Source organism: Rhea americana, unplaced genomic scaffold, assembly GCF_003343005.1.
Source record: "Rhea americana isolate MKP2758 unplaced genomic scaffold, rheAme1 scaffold_25, whole genome shotgun sequence".
Classification (NCBI taxonomy): domain Eukaryota; kingdom Metazoa; phylum Chordata; class Aves; order Rheiformes; family Rheidae; genus Rhea; species Rhea americana.
The window spans coordinates 2,251,518-2,261,471 of record NW_028186368.1 but is presented as its reverse complement, the minus strand read 5'-3'; the positions used below and the strand labels follow the sequence as shown (position 1 = coordinate 2,261,471).

Below are 9,954 nucleotides of genomic sequence, written 5' to 3'. Positions count from 1 at the left end.
GGGTGTTTCTAAGGGATTTCTCTCCAACCTGTCTGTAGGTATGTTTGTGTAACCAGACACTGAGAGTAGCTGTCTGCCGGGGAATTAACTCGGCAACCCCCAAAGCTTAGTTTGCATTCAATAGAGGTGTTTGTTTTTCAGGTCTAAACCTCCAGACGGGTTGAAGAAATCGCCCGAAAGGAACCACTTGGCAGATTTTGTTTCCTCCCTTGAAATCCCACTGGACGTGGAGCAGGTGGGGGATCAGGAGGGGAGAGATTTTGGGGAGGGAAGGTGGGATGGAGCGTGCCCAGGGGCTGGCGGGGGAGAGGGGTTTGCAGCGCGGAGGCTGGAGCCGTGCTTTCGCCCCTTCCTCCCCTCGGGGCGCAGGGAAGATCGCTCAAGGCTCTCGCTTTTGTTTGTTAAAAATAAATACTACAGAAGTTGGCAAAATTTGTAGTTTTAGAGAAGTGGATTCTCTCCAGGATTAACGTAAAAGATGTTGATGTTTGAGGAACTGCTGTTGCTCAACCCGTAAATAAAGTGGAGATGTTGACAGTTTGTCTAGCCTCTGGTAAACGAGAACAAAAAACATTTCATTTCTTGAAGGGCATCAATAATTGTGAGGGTGGGAGGGAGAGGAAGGAGTTTAACTATTAACCTTTATCTGGGATCGTAAATGAGTTGAAACTCGTGTTTCTGAAGCTTCTTTTTTGCATTTGCCTTTCTGTTCCCCCCYTCTGCTTCCCTTCCCCGGAGATGGTGAAAGGTAAATGAAAACGATGATGCTCACATTAATTGGACAAGCGGGCGATTTTATGGCTCACCAGTAAAAAATAAATGCCACGGGAAAGTTGCTGTTTGTAGTTCAAGCGGTGGGAAAGTGGTCTGGAAGGGAGGGGGATGGCAAAGCTGCGGGGCTGGCTGCAAGTTGTGCTGTTACTTTAGGGGGTTTTGTTTTGGTGTTTCCAGAGCATTCACTTGAAGACGCCGGAGGACGGTTTGCAGAAGGTAAGAGAGCCTTTCCTCCCCCCAAAGATTACCCTCCCAGGCCATGTACTGTGCAGCTACCTGAGTATTTGTTGTACTGCTGAGGCCCACAGTGCCAGCTAATTCGTGCGTCTGTGTCCCGGTGAAGTGATAAATAGGAGAATGCTGTGCTGTTGCTGGCCACAATTGGGGTATTGGGGAATACAGCTTTCTGTAGCAGACAAATAAGCTGCTTTTGCGCACCGGGTTAACAGTTAAATAACTGATGAATTCCTCACTTCCAAGAAAAAGGATACCCTTTCTTTTCTTAAACGGGACGTAGTATTTTTAAGAAAATGGGAGATGAAAAGTACAAAGAAAAAGTTCTTGTGGTTGTTTTCTACACGTGAAAGTAATATGCCTAACTTAACATGTAGGGCTTTTCCAACAAAGATGTTGGTATTAATTTCAGTATGAATCGGGAAAAAATGCTTGTACCTTCTTAACTGCAGCTTGCGCCAATGTGTTGTATGTTACTTTGTGGCACAAATCTTGTCTGAAGTGAAATAAAATGACTCTTGCATCTTCTGAAAATAAACTGTGTCCAGCCACTGGAGTTTTTCCTCCTTCCCGCTGGTTTAATGAAGTGAAAGCAGGAGATCCTTGTGAAAAGACATGGGTGGGAGAAATAAGGGATCATAAAATTTGGCAGAACAAGTAGGGTTTTTTGAGGGGGGGGGGCTTTGTTGCAGTTTGGCAATATTGTAGTTGCAAGCAAAGTGTTCCAGTAAGGTTATTTCGAATGGCAATTGTAAAACATTTCATTTAACTTCTTAGGAAGAACAGTGTCTTTCACTTAGCTGTTTTGATTTTGCCATTCTCTTCTCTAGCAATCAAAAACGTGAACTGAGTAATGTTGCTTATTCTCAAGAGTTACTGTAGAAATCTGTACAGCATACTCAGTTCTGTGGGAGTTCCTGTCTTCCTTCCCCCCCCTCTACTTTAAATGAGTCTGCCAGCAACAAGTGTGTTGATATACTGATCTGAAGGACTTGGGCATAATGCCAACTCAAGCAATTTAAATGACATGGTTAATAGTGTCTCTACTGTCCTTATCACACAGTAGTTGTCTTTAATAAACTCAGTGAACTTCCAAGTGATAATCATGGATGACAAATTAACTCAAGTCGTAGCTCTCCTGTTCAGATGAATCCTGCTTCACTTTGATTGATAAGTATTAAATACTAATTCCAGCTGAACAATCAGAATCTGCAAAATAGACCTCTTTCCTCTAAATATGTGACTTCTTTTTCAGGCAAATAAGAGACAAACAGATTATCTTAAACCATTTTTAATGCTATAATATTTCCAAGGCTTCTACTACTAGCAGTTCTTAAGTTTTTTTGCAGTAATAAATTTATGTGGGACAGCACATCCTACAAATGAATACTTCCCTATTTTATGTAAAATTATTTCCTCTTTTGTAGTGTTTGATAAGTTGGTGTTATATGCTGGACAAATTAAAACATTCCGTAACTCATGCAAAGTGTTTTGGATGGAAGTTAAGATGATTATGTTCTGTCAATTTAATTTTTAAATGGGTAATGTTTTAAAAAGCAGTTAATATTAATTTTGGAAGAATGCATGCTTACGACCAGTAAGCTTTTTCACAGTGGGAGTTTTAAAATTTTCCATATTTTTCTGTAATATTCACACTTAYTTTTCCCTTGTAGAATTAAAAGTTTACCACATAACATGAAGATGAAGAGGCAGGGTAGTACAATTGATAATTGTAACTACAAGCTGGACATATGATTACTTAGATCGTGATTATTATTTTTTCAGATATTTCCTCCTAAAGATACCTATGTTAGATCTCATCTTCCTGATTTCCAAACCTCCTAAATCTTGCCAAAAGCCATAGGAACACTCGTGTTCTCAGCAGCTGTTAAGAGATTGCTAAGGCACTTAATAAAGTGTTTCATGTCTTGTAACTTTGATTGAAATACAGTGTTGTGTGCTAAATTGATAAGTTTGGACATACCCTTTTTAATGGCTGATCTTTGAAAATTATGTAAATGAATGCAGATTTTTCTAATCTTGTAGGTTTGATTTCTTGTTTCTTTGTTAGCAAAATTAATTCCTTTGAGACTGGTGAAAATTAACTAGGTTCTAGCTATCTTCTAAAAGTAATAATACTTAAAGAATAAAAATCAATTACTTTCCTAAAAGCCTTGTACAAAAGAAGAAATCTGACATATTTTTATTGTATTTTCTTTATGGGGAGCCAGTCATATAGTAGCCATGACAAAAGTTAGCTGAATGTTAGCTTTTGTAAAAGTGAATGACCAAACCCAAGATAGTACTGAAATGTTAGCGTGAAACTTCTATGGCCCAGAAAATAGGACAAAGAAAGGAATGTGTCTTTATTGTATATTTTTATATTTCAGACACGCTAATTTTAGTTCATTGACAGTAGGGACCTATATGCCTCATCTTTTAAAAATAAATATTTGTGGGTTCCAAGTAATGTTTAGGAAGATACTTGATAATGTGAAGACACAGTATTTCTAGGAACAATTTTTGATATTTGGTAACTTGCTGCTTTTTTTTTAATGCCATGAAATCGTGACAGTGGCTTTCTGGTATTCATAATGTAAAGTTAAAACTGGTCTTCATTACTAAGCCTTGTAATTTATGATTTTTTTTCCCTGCAGTCCTCCTCAGACCTGATAGCTCTTTCAGTTTCACAGTTGGCCTCATGTTCCACTTTTCTTTTTACTTTGAAYGTGGCGTGGAAAGCTTGTCAGCGTCTGCAGTTGCACTGTTCAGTGCAGGGATGGGTGGCGATGCTTGAAACCATATGGATGTTACTATTCCAGAATTTTTAGCACTGTTCCTGATTCCCCTTTCTCATTAAAGACAATGTTAACGGATCTCTTCATTAGCGGTGCCTCACATTAGAAAACATGTGTGAAACATCATGTGCTTCGAAATTAACATTTTGAAAAGATAATATTCACTTCTTTAAGCAAAAGCTGGCTTAAATGCCCAGCAAATGTGTTTAGGATCAGAAAGATGTACAGCTGTAGGTGCGCCTAAGCGAGGTGAGTGTAGGACTATTTCTCTTTGGCATCTGTCTTTCTGTTTTGTCCTCCCTTTTGTCCTGTTCGTCACTTGAGACCTGAAATGGCTAACGAGCGTAATGAGCACAGTGTTACTACTGTGAGAAATGCAACTGAAGTAGTTGGAGTAATTTTCAGTAAAGCAGTACTCTGTGTTTGCAGAACTGACCAGCCCTCGTATTTCAAGCTCTGCAGGGCAGGGAATTGTCTTCAGTGTATTTCCTATAAAGCGCCTGGCATGCCTCTGTGTTGAAAAATGATAAATAATAACAAACAGTGGTTGATAATTTATGTAGACRTTTATTTTTTATTATGGAATTTGCCTATAGGGTGCTTTCGAGCAAAAAGAAAAATGCCGCAGTGGCTTCCAGCTGGGGCAAGATGTGCTCTAACGGCGGGAGGAGCTTTTAATCGAAATAGAACACACATTTAATCGATAGTATCTTCGGTGAAGCCGTCGGGCCAAACATCAACTGGTGTAAATCAGTGTATCTCTGCTGAGTCTGTGGAGACACAACTGACTTGCACCAGATGATGTGAGTGTCCTTTTTGGCTTTAACAGTTTTCCTTTAATCTTCTTGCCACTTAAACTTTTACTGTGATCTGCCTACATTCCAGAAGTGTGGAGTGAAGATAGGATAACATTTCCCTATTTTCCTCTTCCTTTAAGCCTTTTGTAGCTTTTCTTTTGTAAGGGGGTATGTGCTTTATTAATTATATATGTTCTAATCCCCCTCCAAGCCTGTGAAGGTACCTGTCCTCCTCAAAATCACACCTGAAATACAGTGTCACTAAATATTCAGAAACATTCCAGTCTTGTCTAGCCTGCCAGATGTAAGTGTAGTATGAATAGCTTCCTGATAATACTGTATTTGTGATTAAAGGGTCCTGAATACTGTTGTTAGCAACTCTCTTATTAGTAATTTGTTTGATGTAAAGAAGCTCAGAAACATTGCCCCCCACATCTATTTCCTAGAAATTGTTTTACTGTCTGTCAAGTGTCTGAATGCTTGTAGTAACTAAACCGCATCATTCATGAGAAAAATTTGAAAATATTTACTGTGAACATCTTGTGCAGTGAGAAGACTGAAATGATATTTGAGCAGTAAGGAGGAGAAAAATGATTATTTTTTCTTTATCTTCCAGGCCACTAATAAACATTTTTGAAGGCAATGTTAGTAAACTAGTTCTTGGCAGACATGGGAAAACTGTCTTAGAACAGGGGGCTGCTCATCTTCAAAAGTTCAAGCTAAATCATTTTCTTTCCTATTGAAAATATAATTCAGGTTTTAGAATTTCAGCGTAAATGTTTTTAACCAATCTTGCTTTCTTAAGCAATGAAGTGAAATAATGAAGTTTGTTGATGCAAGTTGATGCTTTTGGAGTAAGATGGGAGATTTGAGAATGTATGCATGTGCATTCAGATTTGGAAGCAAGGAAGACATCATAAATCCTCCCCCTACTTCCCAGCAGCTACGAGGAGAACATGATTAACTGTGTAAATACACATTTTTGCTCAAATTTCTTCTTACCCTATGCCCATTTTTTTCCTGAGGTTTATAGACTAATAATATCTTCAGTGGAAAAAAAGTAATAAGATGAAAATGTTGTGCCCAGATGCTGCATTGATAAAGGTTATGTAGAAATGCCTGTATTGCCTGATAAAGAGTGGATTCTTCAAGTAGAAATGAGCATACTGCATTTCCTTTGAACTGACTGGGAACTTAGTTTCCTCTTACTAGCTTGCCAGCTCCTCCAGAGCTATAAAGGACTGAAGTAACTAAAGCGTTCGCTAGCATTTTTTTAAAGTGGACAATGTATGTAATTCCAACATTTCAAGCGACTCAAAGATACAAAGAAAACCAATAATATATGAAATAATTTTGGTTCCTATAGGCACTCAGATGTAGATTTCTTTTTCACTGTAGTCTGGAAAAACTTTGAATAAAAACTGTGCTGCAAAAAGAGCAAGAGTTGATGCCATTTAAAAAAAATCTGATAGAATCAAGACTGGTGATGCAGTCTTCACAGAAAGTAAAAATATTCTCACAAAATTCTAAAATTGACTCTAAGGCTATAATACTTAGTCATTTTCAGAAATATATATCTCTTTAGTACACTTCCAACTTGTGCAAATAGAAAGGTTTTTAGTCTTTGTGTGTCTGTCTGTCTGTTTTGCTGTCGGAAGCACTTTTGTGTCTCAAATTAGTCCTAATGGGACATGAGYTTCAGTTAAGTTATGGCAGTGTATAGCTGCTGAGGATCAGGTATAATACTCACTTCAGAGCTTAGACCTGTTAATATAATATCCAATGAAGTCAAGTTTCATAGACAGCATATTGTTCTAAAGAAAAATGAACTTTGAGATTTTTATCTGAGATTTCCTAAAAATACAAATTTATAAGATGCTTTCGTAGCAAAGCAAAATCTTGTTTTTTTAACAAATTTAATGGTTTWCTTGAACTTTTGTATGGTATTTACAAACTCCAGCTAATGAAGAAGACTCAAATGCCATAAAATTGCATTATAGATTGCTATGTCTAATAGGTTTTCTATGGTTGCAGATACTGCACTGAAATTTAATTCATAGGTAGTTAAAATAAAGTGGTTTCTGTGTTCAGTCCTTTATGATTGTAAAAACAGCAGCTCATGAAATGGCGAATTATTTCAGTTACATTTTTTYTATTATTTAAATGAAATTGCACGAGTGTACAAAATGTGTGAGACAGATATTTGGAAGTGATATAGAGAAACTAATTTTTTAATTTTTTTTTCCAAATGGAGATCAGCAAATCTAGAAATGATAGCTCTTGTATGAACTTTGTCCATAAAGAGAACACCACAGAGAGAATATTAAGTTTTATAAATATTTTAATTGCATTTTAAAAACAGTGAAAGAAATTATATGTTATAGATTGCTTTTGTCTCTAGTGATTTTTTTTTTTAGGGCTATATCTCAGAGGATTTTATATATTAACTACAGATCACTCCCAACTAGTCACAGAAACTGTGTGATGACTACTCATGTGAGGCGTGTTTTTTTCTTTCTTTCTTTCTTTCTTTTTTTAATGATACTTTTTAYTTCTGTGTTCTAAGCAGCTGAGTAACATACTGGACCCACCGCACTGAACAGCAGAACTCCCGTAACTTTGGTGGGTCAGAATTTATCCTTCCAGCCTTGTTCTGCAGTCATGTTTGTACAAGCGTCCAGTTGTATGGATTGCGGTGTGAGGGGAATACATGAGACTGCACAGGCAGAAAGTTGTTTGCGTGGGATGTTTGCAGGATCAGAGCTGTGTATTGTGACTCGGCCCTTACGATTTCAAAACTAGAGTCATACTAAAATCCGTAATCAAGCTTAAAAATAAACCTAGTTACCCTTAATTTAAACATACATTTGACAGAATCCTAAAATCTTCTAATTGAGAGTGTTTTTCTCCTATGATTCTGTATTGAGTTGTATTATAGGACATATTAATGAAAAAAAAGGAAAGGAAAAAATAGAAAAATGTCTGACTAAAACACTATTTGATAAGATCATCTACCAAAAATAAAGGGGAAATGAGATCTGATCGAGGTAAAGCCAGGTAAATAGCTTTCAACTCTACTTTTGTTATTCAAGAAGAAAAAGAAACAATAGGTGCTGTTTAGAGTCAGGAGCTGCCCTTCTAACCTCTGCTGCTCTTAAAATGCCTGAAGGTTATTGCATGGTTTGTGGTGGCTTTTATGCTTGCAGTTCAACTTTTAATTTTCTAACAAAAGGAGATGCAGTACCAAGCTACTGATAAACACAGCGCAGAACAACTGGAGAGAAAAATAGGCTGCTAAAGTCCTTAGGCTTTTTTTTTTCTCCTTTCTAGTTACTGAATCGTATTAATGTATTTGTAACAGAAAGAGAAAAGCACTGCGTCCTGTGTTAGGCTGTCAAAGCTGGAGACTGATTTTTAAAAAGTAGGATCAGTGTTTCTGGGGAGGTAGGATGTGTTTTCACATTAGATAGCCACAGCTCAAAAGAACAGTCTCGCTGCATGTTGTTTATAAGAAGTCCTCAGAGGCCGTATCTATTTCAGCAAGATTCCTAATTCTTGCTGGACTGACGAAATTGAGCCAAGTTAGCCGTGAGGCAGCCGTCTGCGGCTCGCGGCTCCAGCCGCGTGGCACAGAAGCGKGGTCTGCCGGCAGCCCCGGTGCTGAGCGTGAGAAGCGCCCGTTCCCTCTGAGCCCCGCAAACGGGGGCGCAGCACAAGTAGTGCGGAAAAATCCCAGCCACCGCGTGGGTCTGTCCTTTCATGCGATGCTTGGATTTGCCGGCATAATTTTTGCCGGGCAGGCCGTGTTTACAATGCCRTGCTTACTGTGATGCTTTGTGCTTGGATACCGGTGCGATCTGAGGAGAGAAGGGGTCAACCTCTTAAGGTATTGTTTTCCAGTGCTGTTGGAAGTAATGGAATGTAACAGTTTTAGGAATGTACACCTGTGAGTATATAATAAGAGAAGTTCTGTTTGTGTATTTTCACCACTGACATCCAGATCAAAGGTCTCAAGGTGGTGGTGTGGTGAGGAAAAGGGAAAGGGGCCACACGTCTTACCAACTCTGACCTGCCGTCTTGCTTATTGTTTGCAAGTTTTCACTAGAAAGCCAGCMAGGAGCCTGCTTGGATGAGATGAATAATTTTCAGAGGTTCACTTACTGCATAGGAGTATTTAGTTCAAGAAATAGCAGATTCAGGTCTAAGTGATTAAAAGAAGAAATACTAGCTGCAAATGATGCTGGTTAAATACCAAAGCTGATGCCTGACCTTGCATGGAGCAGTGCTGGGATATTGTCTGGAGGACTTAAAAACATTGTGCTGCGAGTGAGCGTGACACTGGACTAGTGATGCCGGAAAGGCAGATAAGCTGAGAAACATCTTTGACCCTTTACAAACACATACCRGCTAAAGCATCTTCGACCCTTTACAAATACACGTCAGCTAAAACAAAAAGCTAAGGAGGAGTCTGTCTCTTGCCTTGCAGCTTGCTCATAGCTAAACGAGATGCCTCCCAAATGGAGGAACCTTCCCCCCCCCCCTGCCCTGGCCCCTGGAAGTTGTTTAATTAATCATCACTTTGAGCCTACTCATTAATTGGCTTTTCTTTTCAATGGGCAAATGAAAAAGATGAACACACCTGGGAGAAACAATGACACCTGTTATTTCTTCCTCTACTATTAGCAGTGTTTAAAATAATAGATATCATTTAGATATGCAGAATAAATAGAACTATGCTTGCTTTGGTTTTTGGTAAGTTGTGTGGGAGTTGTGCTGTTATGTATTTGTATTGTATGAATGTATGTTATTACATCTGACAGTAATTCTCATCTTATATAACTGATTTTTTCAAAATTGGAAATACTAGCTTTTTATAGTGCAGATAGACTTTTAATATCAAATTTTGCTCACAACAGTGGCATACTTGATTTGATTTCTGTATAACAAGGATATCTTACATGAGAGTCAAGATTGTCCTTATCAGAGTCGGCAGTGGTTTTCTGGTTCAATTATGTAAACRTTTTGGTCATGATAGACCTCTTGGCAGCTTATGATGTAATTTATCATGTTGGTTAAGCACTGAGGCCTTGTCAGCACCAAAGAATTTCTGGAAGAATTTTCCATTGGCTCAACTAAACCAGTAGCGACATTGTGAGAATTTTAGATGAAAATCCAAGTGTAGACACGGCCCGAGGGAAATTACTTATATATCTGATTTCAAGCTGTTTGCAAAGAAGTAGTAAGATGAGGTGCTGGATAACTGTGGTCAACAAGGACTTAACATTGCTCTCCATGCTCAGTGTGTGTAAGACCTCTTGTAGTTGTTTTTTTTTTTTTTTTTTTTTTTTTTT

General features: G+C 38.3%; 1 protein-coding gene across 1 annotated transcript in view; it reads left to right on the top strand.

The window, feature by feature from the left end:
* The first annotated feature begins 135 nt into the window (after positions 1–135).
* Positions 136–9,954, top strand: part of PRDM1 (PR/SET domain 1) — a 100,989-nt gene continuing 91,170 nt past the window's right edge. Inside the window, exons 1-2 of the mRNA XM_085306923.1 lie at positions 136–235; positions 952–990. The gene's annotated coding sequence lies outside the window, so the exon portion shown is untranslated. The remainder of the gene's footprint in view (positions 236–951; positions 991–9,954) is intronic.